The sequence below is a fragment of the Nothobranchius furzeri genome, chromosome 17 (assembly GCF_043380555.1).
Source record: "Nothobranchius furzeri strain GRZ-AD chromosome 17, NfurGRZ-RIMD1, whole genome shotgun sequence".
Lineage (NCBI taxonomy): Eukaryota > Metazoa > Chordata > Actinopteri > Cyprinodontiformes > Nothobranchiidae > Nothobranchius > Nothobranchius furzeri.
In genome coordinates, this window is record NC_091757.1 from 10829470 (window position 1) to 10841245 (window position 11776).

Below are 11776 nucleotides of genomic sequence, written 5' to 3' on the forward strand. Positions count from 1 at the left end.
GGTCCAATCAGGCTGAAACGTTACAGGAAGGTAGAATCTACTGAGTTGTAAGTGATCTGAACGTTTCATGATGATAGCACTTTCCTAAGGGGGTCAAACCATGTCCCAAAGGTCACCGGATCAGGTGTCAATTTAAAGAAGTAGTCCAGTTACACATTTGTGGGCTTATAACTTGGCTTCTGAATGTCCTAGAGAGATCAGGTTTGTTTTAGTGTACTCCAATCAACAGCCCCTACAACCACAAAAAGGAATGGAGTCATTAGCACTTATGGTTTGTAAATGGCACCCAGAATTATGTTGCACGAAGCACAATTTCACATCATTCTGTGTCCATTTGTGTGAAAACAAGGTCCAATCAGGCTGAAACGCTACAAGAAGGTAGATTCTATTGAGTTGTAAGTGATCTGAACGTTTCAAGATGATCGCACATTCCTATAGGGGGTAAAACCATGTCCCAAAGGTCACCGGGCCTGGTGTCACTTTAAAGATGTAGTCCAGTTACACCTTTGTGGGCTTATAACTTGGCTTCTGAATGTCCTAGAGAGGTTAGGTTTGTTTTAGTGTACTCCAATCAAAAGCCCCTACAACCACAAAAAGGAATGGAGTCATTAGCACTTATGGTTTGTAAATGGCACCCAGAATTATGTTGCACGAAGCACAATTTCACATCATTCTGGGTTCATTTGTGTGAAAACAAGGTCCAATCAGGCTGAAACGTTACAGGAAGGTAGAATCTATTGAGTTGTAAGTGATCTGATTGTTTCATGATGATAGCACTTTCCTAAGGGGGTCAAACCATGTCCCAAAGGTCACCGGATCTGGTGTCACTTTAAAGAAGTAGTCCAGTTACACATTTGTGGGCTTATAACTTGGCTTCTGAATGTCCTAGAGAGGTCAGGTTTGTTTTAGTGTACTCCAATCAACAGCCCCTACAACCACAAAAAGGAATGGAGACATTAGCACTTATGGTTTTTAAATGGCACCCAGAATTATGTTGCACGAAGCACAATTTCACATCATTCTGGGTTCATTTGTGTGAAAACAAGGTCCAATCAGGCTGAAACGTTACAGGAAGGTAGAATCTATTGAGTTGTAAGTGATCTTAACGTTTCATGATGATAGCACTTTCCTAAGGGGGTCAAACCATGTCCCAAATGTCACCGGATCTGGTGTCAATTTAAAGAAGTAGTCCAGTTACACATTTGTGGGCTTATAACTTGGCTTCTGAATGTCCTAGAGAGATCAGGTTTGTTTTAGGGTACTCCAATCAACAGCTCCTACAACCACAAAAAGGAATGGAGTCATTAGCACTTATGGTTTTTAAATGGCACCCAGAATTATGTTGCACGAAGCACAATTTCACATCATTCTGGGTTCATTTGTGTGAAAACAAGGTCCAATCAGGCTGAAACGTTACAGGAAGGTAGAATCTATTGAGTTGTAAGTGATCTGAACGTTTCATGATGATAGCACTTTCCTAAGGGGGTAAAACCATGTCCCAAAGGTCACCAGATCTGGTGTCAATTTAAAGAAGTAGTCCAGTTACACATTTGTGGGCTTATAACTTGGCTTCTGAATGTCCTAGAGAGATCAGGTTTGTTTTAATGTACTCCAATCAACAGCCCCTACAACCACAAAAAGGAATGGAGTCATTAGCACTTATGCTTTGTAAATGGCACCCAGAATTATGTTGCACGAAGCACAATTTCAGATCATTCTGGGTCCATTTGTGTGAAAACAATGTCCAATCAGGCTGAAACGCTACAAGAAGGTAGACTCTATGGAGTTGTAAGTGATCTGAACGTTTCAAGATGATCGCACATTCCTATAGGGGGTAAAACCATGTCCCAAAGGTCACCGGGCCTGGTGTCACTTTAAAGATGTAGTCCAGTTACACCTTTGTGGGCTTATAACTTGGCTTCTGAATGTCCTAGAGAGGTTAGGTTTGTTTTAGTGTACTCCAATCAAAAGCCCCTACAACCACAAAAAGGAATGGAGTCATTAGCACTTATGGTTTGTAAATGGCACCCAGAATTATGTTGCACGAAGCACAATTTCACATCATTCTGGGTCCATTTGTGTTAAAACAAGGTCCAATCAGGCTGAAACGTTACAGGAAGGTAGAATCTATTGAGTTGTAAGTGATCTGAACGTTTCATCATGATAGCACTTTCCTAAGGGGGTCAAACCATGTCCCAAAGGTCACCGGATCAGGTGTCAATTTAAAGAAGTAGTTCAGTTACACATTTGTGGGCTTATAACTTGGCTTCTGATTGTCCTAGAGAGGTTAGGTTTGTTTTAGTGTACTCCAATCAAAAGCCCCTACAACCACAAAAGGAATGGAGTCATTAGCACTTATGGTTTGTAAATGGCATCCAGAATTATGTTGCACGAAGCACAATTTCACATCATTCTGGGTTCATTTGTGTGAAAACAAGGTCCAATCAGGATGAAATGTTACAGGAAGGTAGAATCTATTGAGTTGTAAGTGATCTGAACGTTTCATGATGATAGCACTTTCCTAAGGGGGTCAAACCATGTCCCAAAGGTCACCGGATCTGGTGTCACTTTAAAGAAGTAGTCCAGTTACACATTTGTGGGCTTATAACTTGGCTTCTGAATGTCCTAGAGAGGTCAGGTTTGTTTTAGTGTACTCCAATCAACAGCCACTACAACCACAAAAAGGAATGGAGACATTAGCACTTATGGTTTTTAAATGGCAACCAGAATTATGTTGCACGAAGCACAATTTCACATCATTCTGGGTTCATTTGTGTGAAAACAAGGTCCAATCAGTCTGAAACGTTACAGGAAGGTAGAATCTATTGAGTTGTAAGTGATCTTAACGTTTCATGATGATAGCACTTTCCTAAGGGGGTCAAACCATGTCCCAAATGTCACCGGATCTGGTGTCAATTTAAAGAAGTAGTCCAGTTACACATTTGTGGGCTTATAACTTGGCTTCTGAATGTCCTAGAGAGATCAGGTTTGTTTTAGGGTACTCCAATTAACAGCTCCTACAACCACAAAAAGGGATGGAGTCATTAGCACTTATGGTTTGTAAATGGCACCCAGAATTATGTTGCACAAAGCACAATTTCACATCATTCTGGGTTCATTTGTGTGAAAACAAGGTCCAATCAGGCTGAAACGTTACAGGAAGGTAGAATCTACTGAGTTGTAAGTGATCTGAACGTTTCATGATGATAGAACTTTCCTAAGGGGGTCAAACCATGTCCCAAATGTCACCGGATCTGGTGTCAATTTAAAGAAGTAGTCCAGTTACACATTTGTGGGCTCATAACTTGGCTTCTGAATGTCCTAGAGAGATCAGGTTTGTTTTACTGTACTCCAATCAACAGCCCCTACAACCACAAAAAGGAATGGAGTCATTAGCACTTATGGTTTTTAAATGGCACCCAGAATTATGTTGCACGAAGCACAATTTCACATCATTCTGGGTCCATTTGTGTGAAAACAAGGTCCAATCAGGCTGAAACGTTACAGGAAGGTAGAATCTATTGAGATGTAAGTGATCTGAATGTTTCATGATGATAGCACTTTCCTAAGGGGGTCAAACCATGTCCCAAAGGTCACCGGATCTGGTGTCAATTTAAAGAAGTAGTCCAGTTACACATTTGTGGGCTTATAACTTGGCTTCTGAATGTCCTAGAGAGATCAGGTTTGTTTTACTGTACTCCAATCAACAGCCCCTACAACCACAAAAAGGAATGGAGTCATTAGCACTTATGCTTTGTAAATGGCACCCAGAATTATGTTGCACGAAGCACAATTTCAGATCATTCTGGGTCCATTTGTGTGAAAACAATGTCCAATCAGGCTGAAACGCTACAAGAAGGTAGAATCTATTGAGTTGTAAGTGATCTGAACGTTTCAAGATGATCGCACATTCCTATAGGGGGTAAAACCATGTCCCAAAGGTCACCGGGCCTTGTGTCACTTTAAAGAATAGTCCAGTTACACCTTTGTGGGCTTATAACTTGGCTTCTGAATGTCCTAGAGAGGTTAGGTTTGTTTTAGTGTACTCCAATCAACAGCCCCTACAACCACAAAAGGAATGGAGTCATTAGCACTTATGGTTTGTAAATGGCACCCAGAATTATGTTGCACGAAGCACAATTTCACATCATTCTGGGTTCATTTGTGTGAAAACAAGGTCCAATCAGGATGAAATGTTACAGGAAGGTAGAATCTATTGAGTTGTAAGTGATCTGAACGTTTCATGATGATAGCACTTTCCTAAGGGGGTCAAACCATGTCCCAAAGGTCACCGGATCTGGTGTCACTTTAAAGAAGTAGTCCAGTTACACATTTGTGGGCTTATAACTTGGCTTCTGAATGTCCTAGAGAGGTCAGGTTTGTTTTAGTGTACTCCAATCAACAGCCCCTACAACCACAAAAAGGAATGGAGACATTAGCACTTATGGTTTTTAAATGGCACCCAGAATTATGTTGCACGAAGCACAATTTCACATCATTCTGGGTTCATGTGTGTGAAAACAAGGTCCAATCAGTCTGAAACGTTACAGGAAGGTAGAATCTATTGAATTGTAAGTGATCTTAACGTTTCATGATGATAGCACTTTCCTAAGGGGGTCAAACCATGTCCCAAATGTCACCGGATCTGGTGTCAATTTAAAGAAGTAGTCCAGTTACACATTTGTGGGCTTATAACTTGGCTTCTGAATGTCCTAGAGAGATCAGGTTTGTTTTAGGGTACTCCAATTAACAGCTCCTACAACCACAAAAAGGGATGGAGTCATTAGCACTTATGGTTTGTAAATGGCACCCAGAATTATGTTGCACAAAGCACAATTTCACATCATTCTGGGTTCATTTGTGTGAAAACAAGGTCCAATCAGGCTGAAACGTTACAGGAAGGTAGAATCTACTGAGTTGTAAGTGATCTGAACGTTTCATGATGATAGCACTTTCCTAAGGGGGTCAAACCATGTCCCAAATGTCACCGGATCTGGTGTCAATTTAAAGAAGTAGTCCAGTTACACATTTGTGGGCTCATAACTTGGCTTCTGAATGTACTAGAGAGATCAGGTTTGTTTTACTGTACTCCAATCAACAGCCCCTACAACCACAAAAAGGAATGGAGTCATTAGCACTTATGGTTTTTAAATGGCACCCAGAATTATGTTGCACGAAGCACAATTTCACATCATTCTGGGTCCATTTGTGTGAAAACAAGGTCCAATCAGGCTGAAACGTTACAGGAAGGTAGAATCTATTGAGATGTAAGTGATCTGAACGTTTCATGATGATAGCACTTTCCTAAGGGGGTCAAACCATGTCCCAAAGGTCACCGGATCTGGTGTCAATTTAAAGAAGTAGTCCAGTTACACATTTGTGGGCTTATAACTTGGCTTCTGAATGTCCTAGAGAGATCAGGTTTGTTTTACTGTACTCCAATCAACAGCCCCTACAACCACAAAAAGGAATGGAGTCATTAGCACTTATGCTTTGTAAATGGCACCCAGAATTATGTTGCACGAAGCACAATTTCAGATCATTCTGGGTCCATTTGTGTGAAAACAATGTCCAATCAGGCTGAAACGCTACAAGAAGGTAGAATCTATTGAGTTGTAAGTGATCTGAACGTTTCAAGATGATCGCACATTCCTATAGGGGGTAAAACCATGTCCCAAAGGTCACCGGGCCTTGTGTCACTTTAAAGAATAGTCCAGTTACACCTTTGTGGGCTTATAACTTGGCTTCTGAATGTCCTAGAGAGGTTAGGTTTGTTTTAGTGTACTCCAATCAACAGCCCCTACAACCACAAAAAGGAATGGAGTCATTAGCACTTATGGTTTGTAAATGGCACCCAGAATTATGTTGCACGAAGCACAATTTCACATCATTCTGGGTTCATTTGTGTGAAAACAAGGTCCATTCAGGCTGAAACGTTACAGGAAGGTAGAATCTATTGAGTTGTAAGTGATCTGAACATTTCATGATGATAGCACTTTCCTAAGGGGGTCAACCATGTCCCAAAGGTCACCGGATCTGGTGTCAATTTAAAGAAGTAGTCCAGTTACACATTTGTGGGCTTATAACTTGGCTTCTGAATGTCCTAGAGAGGTCAGGTTTGTTTTAGTGTACTCCAACAAACAGCCCCTACAACCACAAAAAGGATTGGAGTCATTAGCACTTATGGTTTGTAAATGGCACCCAGAATTATGTTGCACGAAGTACAATTTAACATCATTCTGGGTCCATTTGTGTGAAAACAAGGTCCAATCAGGCTGAAACGTTACAAGAAGGTAGAATCTATTGAGTTGTAAGTGATCTGAACGTTTCATGATGATCGCACATTCCTATAAGGGGTCAAACCATGTCCAAAAGGTCACCGGGCCTGGTGTCACTTTAAAGAAGTAGTCCAGTTACACCTTTGTGGGCTTATAACTTGGCTTCTGAATGTCCTAGAGAGGTCAGGTTTGTTTTAATGTACTCCAATCAACAGCCCCTACAACCACAAAAAGGAATGGAGTCATTAGCACTTATGGTTTGTAAATGGCACCCAGAATTATGTTGCACGAAGCACAATTTTACATCATTCTGGGTCCATTTGTGTGAAAACAAGGTCCAATCAGGCTGAAACGCTACAAGAAGGTAGAATCTATTGAGTTGTAAGTGATATGAACGTTTCATGATGATAGCACTTTCCTAAGGGGGTCAAACCATGTCCCAAAGGTCACCGGATCTGGTGTCAATTTAAAGAAGTAGTCCAGTTACACATTTGTGGGCTTATAACTTGGCTTCTGAATGTCCTAGAGAGATCAGGTTTGTTTTAGTGTACTCCAATCAACAGCCCCTACAACCACAAAAAGGAATGGAGTCATTAGCACTTATGGTTTTTAAATGGCACCCAGAATTATGTTGCACGAAGCACAATTTCACATCATTCTGGGTCCATTTGTGTGAAAACAAGGTCCAATCAGGCTGAAACATTACAAGAAGGTAGAATCTATTGAGTTGTAAGTGATCTGAACGTTTCATGATGATCGCACATTCCTATAAGGGGTCAAACCATGTTCAAAAGGTCACCGGGCCTGGTGTCACTTTAAAGAAGTAGTCCAGTTACACCTTTGTGGGCTTATAACTTGGCTTCTGAATGTCCTAGAGAGGTCAGGTTTGTTTTAGGGTACTCCAATCAACAGCCCCTACAACCACAAAAAGGAATGGAGTCATTAGCACTTATGGTTTGTAAATGGCACCCAGAATTATGTTGCACGAAGCACAATTTCACATCATTCTGGGTCCATTTGTGTGAAAACAAGGTCCAATCAGGCTGAAACGTTACAGGAAGGTATGATCTATTGAGTTGTAAGTGATCTGAACGTTTCATGATGATAGCACTTTCCTAAGGGGGTCAAACCATGTCCCAAAGGTCACCGGATCTGTTGTCAATTTAAAGAAGTAGTCCAGTTACACATTTGTGGGCTTATAACTTGGCTTCTGAATGTCCCTGAGAGATCAGGTTTGTTTTAGTATACTCCAATCAACAGCCCCTACAACCACAAAAAGGAATGGAGTCATTAGCACGTATGGTTTTTAAATGGCACCCAGAATTATGTTGCACGAAGCACAATTTCACATCATTCTGGGTCCATTTGTGTGAAAACAAGGTCCAATCAGGCGGAAACGTTACAGGAAGGTAGAATCTATTGAGTTGTAAGTGATCTGAACGTTTCATGATGATAGCACTTTCCTAAGGGGGTCAAACCATGTCCCAAAGGTCACCGGATCTGGTGTCAATTTAAAGAAGTAGTCCAGTTACACATTTGTGGGCTTATAACTTGGCTTCTGAATGTCCTAGAGAGATCAGGTTTGTTTTAATGTACTCCAATCAACAGCCCCTACAACCACAAAAAGGAATGGAGTCATAAGCACTTATGGTTTGTAAATGGCACCCAGAATTATGTTGCACGAAGCACAATTTCACATCATTCTGGGTTCATTTGTGTGAAAACAAGGTCCAATCAGGCGGAAACGTTACAGGAAGGTAGAATCTATTGAGTTGTAAGTGATCTGAACGTTTCATGATGATAGCACTTTCCTAAGGGGGTCAAACCATGTCCCAAAGGTCACCGGATCTGGTGTCAATTTAAAGAAGTAGTCCAGTTACACATTTGTGGGCTTATAACTTGGCTTCTGAATGTCCTAGAGAGATCAGGTTTGTTTTAATGTACTCCAATCAACAGCCCCTACAACCACAAAAAGGAATGGAGTCATAAGCACTTATGGTTTGTAAATGGCACCCAGAATTATGTTGCACGAAGCACAATTTCACATCATTCTGGGTTCATTTGTGTGAAAACAAGGTCCAATCAGGCTGAAACGTTACAGGAAGGTAGAATCTATTGAGTTGTAAGTGATCTGAACGTTTCATGATGATAGCACTTTCCTAAGGGGGTCAAACCATGTCCCAAATGTCACCGGATCTGGTGTAAATTTAAAGTAGTCCAGTTACACATTTGTGGGCTTATAACTTGGCTTCTGAATGTCCTAGAGAGATCAGGTTTGTTTTAATGTACTCCAATCAACAGCCCCTACAACCACAAAAAGGAATGGAGTCATTAGCACTTATGGTTTGTAAATGGCACCCAGAATTATGTTGCACGAAGCACAATTTTACATCATTCTGGGTCCATCTGTGTGAATACAAGGTCCAATCAGGCTGAAACGCTACAAGAAGGTAGAATCTATTGAGTTGTAAGTGATCTGAACGTTTCATGATGATAGCACTTTCCTAAGGGGGTCAAACCATGTCCCAAAGGTCACCGGATCTGGTGTCAATTTAAAGAAGTAGTCCAGTTACACATTTGTGGGCTTATAACTTGGCTTCTGAATGTCCTAGAGAGATCAGGTTTGTTTTAGTGTACTCCAATCAACAGCCCCTACAACCACAAAAAGGAATGGAGTCATTAGCACTTATGGTTTTTAAATGGCACCCAGAATTATGTTGCACGAAGCACAATTTCACATCATTCTGGGTCCATTTGTGTGAAAACAAGGTCCAATCAGGCTGAAACGTTACAGGAAGGTAGAATCTATTGAGATGTAAGTGATCTGAATGTTTCATGATGATAGCACTTTCCTAAGGGGGTCAAACCATGTCCCAAATGTCACCGGATCTGGTGTCAATTTAAAGAAGTAGTCCAGTTACACATTTGTGGGCTTATAACTTGGCTTCTGAATGTCCTAGAGAGATCAGGTTTGTTTTAGGGTACTCCAATCAACAGCTCCTACAACCACAAAAAGGAATGGAGTCATTAGCACTTATGGTTTGTAAATGGCACCCAGAATTATGTTGCACAAAGCACAATTTCACATCATTCTGGGTTCATTTGTGTGAAAACAAGGTCCAATCAGGCTGAAACGTTACAGGAAGGTAGAATCTACTGAGTTGTAAGTGATCTGAACGTTTCATGATGATAGCACTTTCCTAAGGGGGTCAAACCATGTCCCAAATGTCACCGGATCTGGTGTCAATTTAAAGAAGTAGTCCAGTTACACATTTGTGGGCTTATAACTTGGCTTCTGAATGTCCTAGAGAGATCAGGTTTGTTTTACTGTACTCCAATCAACAGCCCCTACAACCACAAAAAGGAATGGAGTCATTAGCACTTATGGTTTTTAAATGGCACCCAGAATTATGTTGCACGAAGCACAATTTCAGGTCATTCTGGGTCCATTTGTGTGAAAACAATGTCCAATCAGGCTGAAACGCTACAAGAAGGTAGAATCTATTGAGTTGTAAGTGATCTGAACGTTTCAAGATGATCGCACATTCCTATAGGGGGTAAAACCATGTCCCAAAGGTCACCGGGCCTTGTGTCACTTTAAAGAATAGTCCAGTTACACCTTTGTGGGCTTATAACTTGGCTTCTGAATGTCCTAGAGAGGTTAGGTTTGTTTTAGTGTACTCCAATCAACAGCCCCTACAACCACAAAAAGGAATGGAGTCATTAGCACTTATGGTTTGTAAATGGCACCCAGAATTATGTTGCACGAAGCACAATTTCACATCATTCTGGGTTCATTTGTGTGAAAACAAGGTCCATTCAGGCTGAAACGTTACAGGAAGGTAGAATCTATTGAGTTGTAAGTGATCTGACCATTTCATGATGATAGCACTTTCCTAAGGGGGTCAAACCATGTCCCAAAGGTCACCGGATCTGGTGTCAATTTAAAGAAGTAGTCCAGTTACACATTTGTGGGCTTATAACTTGGCTTCTGAATGTCCCTGAGAGATCAGGTTTGTTTTAGTATACTCCAATCAACAGCCCCTACAACCACAAAAAGGAATGGAGTCATTAGCACGTATGGTTTTTAAATGGCACCCAGAATTATGTTGCACGAAGCACAATTTCACATCATTCTGGGTCCATTTGTGTGAAAACAAGGTCCAATCAGGCTGAAACGTTACAGGAAGGTAGAATCTATTGAGTTGTAAGTGATCTGAACGTTTCATGATGATAGCACTTTCCTAAGGGGGTCAAACCATGTCCCAAAGGTCACCTGATCTGGTGTCAATTTAAAGAAGTAGTCCAGTTACACATTTGTGGGCTTATAACTTGGTTTCTGAATGTCCTAGAGAGATCAGGTTTGTTTTAGTATACTCCAATCAACAGCCCCTACAACCACAAAAAGGAATGGAGTCATTAGCACTTATGCTTTGTAAATGGCACCCAGAATTATGTTGAACGAAGCACAATTTCACATCATTCTGGGTTCATTTGTGTGAAAACAAGGTCCAATCAGGCGGAAACGTTACAGGAAGGTAGAATCTATTGAGTTGTAAGTGATCTGAACGTTTCATGATGATAGCACTTTCCTAAGGGGGTCAAACCATGTCCCAAAGGTCACCGGATCTGGTGTCAATTTAAAGAAGTAGTCCAGTTACACATTTGTGGGCTTATAACTTGGCTTCTGAATGTCCTAGAGAGATCGGGTTTGTTTTAATGTACTCCAATCAACAGCCCCTACAACCACAAAAAGGAATGGAGTCATAAGCACTTATGGTTTGTAAATGGCACCCAGAATTATGTTGCACGAAGCACAATTTCACATCATTCTGGGTTCATTTGTGTGAAAACAAGGTCCAATCAGGCTGAAACGTTACAGGAAGGTAGAATCTATTGAGTTGTAAGTGATCTGAACGTTTCATGATGATAGCACTTTCCTAAGGGGGTCAAACCATGTCCCAAATGTCACCGGATCTGGTGTCAATTTAAAGTAGTCCAGTTACACATTTGTGGGCTTATAACTTGGCTTCTGAATGTCCTAGAGAGATCAGGTTTGTTTTAATGTACTCCAATCAACAGCCCCTACAACCATAAAAAGGAATGGAGTCATTAGCACTTATGGTTTGTAAATGGCACCCAGAATTATGTTGCACGAAGCACAATTTTACATCATTCTGGGTCCATTTGTGTGAAAACAAGGTCCAATCAGGCTGAAACGCTACAAGAAGGTAGAATCTATTGAGTTGTAAGTGATCTGAACGTTTCATGATGATAGCACTTTCCTAAGGGGGTCAAACCATGTCCCAAAGGTCACCGGATCTGGTGTCAATTTAAAGAAGTAGTCCAGTTACACATTTGTGGGCTTATAACTTGGCTTCTGAATGTCCTAGAGAGATCAGGTTTGTTTTAGTGTACTCCAATCAACAGCCCCTACAACCACAAAAAGGAATGGAGTCATAAGCACTTATGGTTTGTAAATGGCACCCAGAATTATG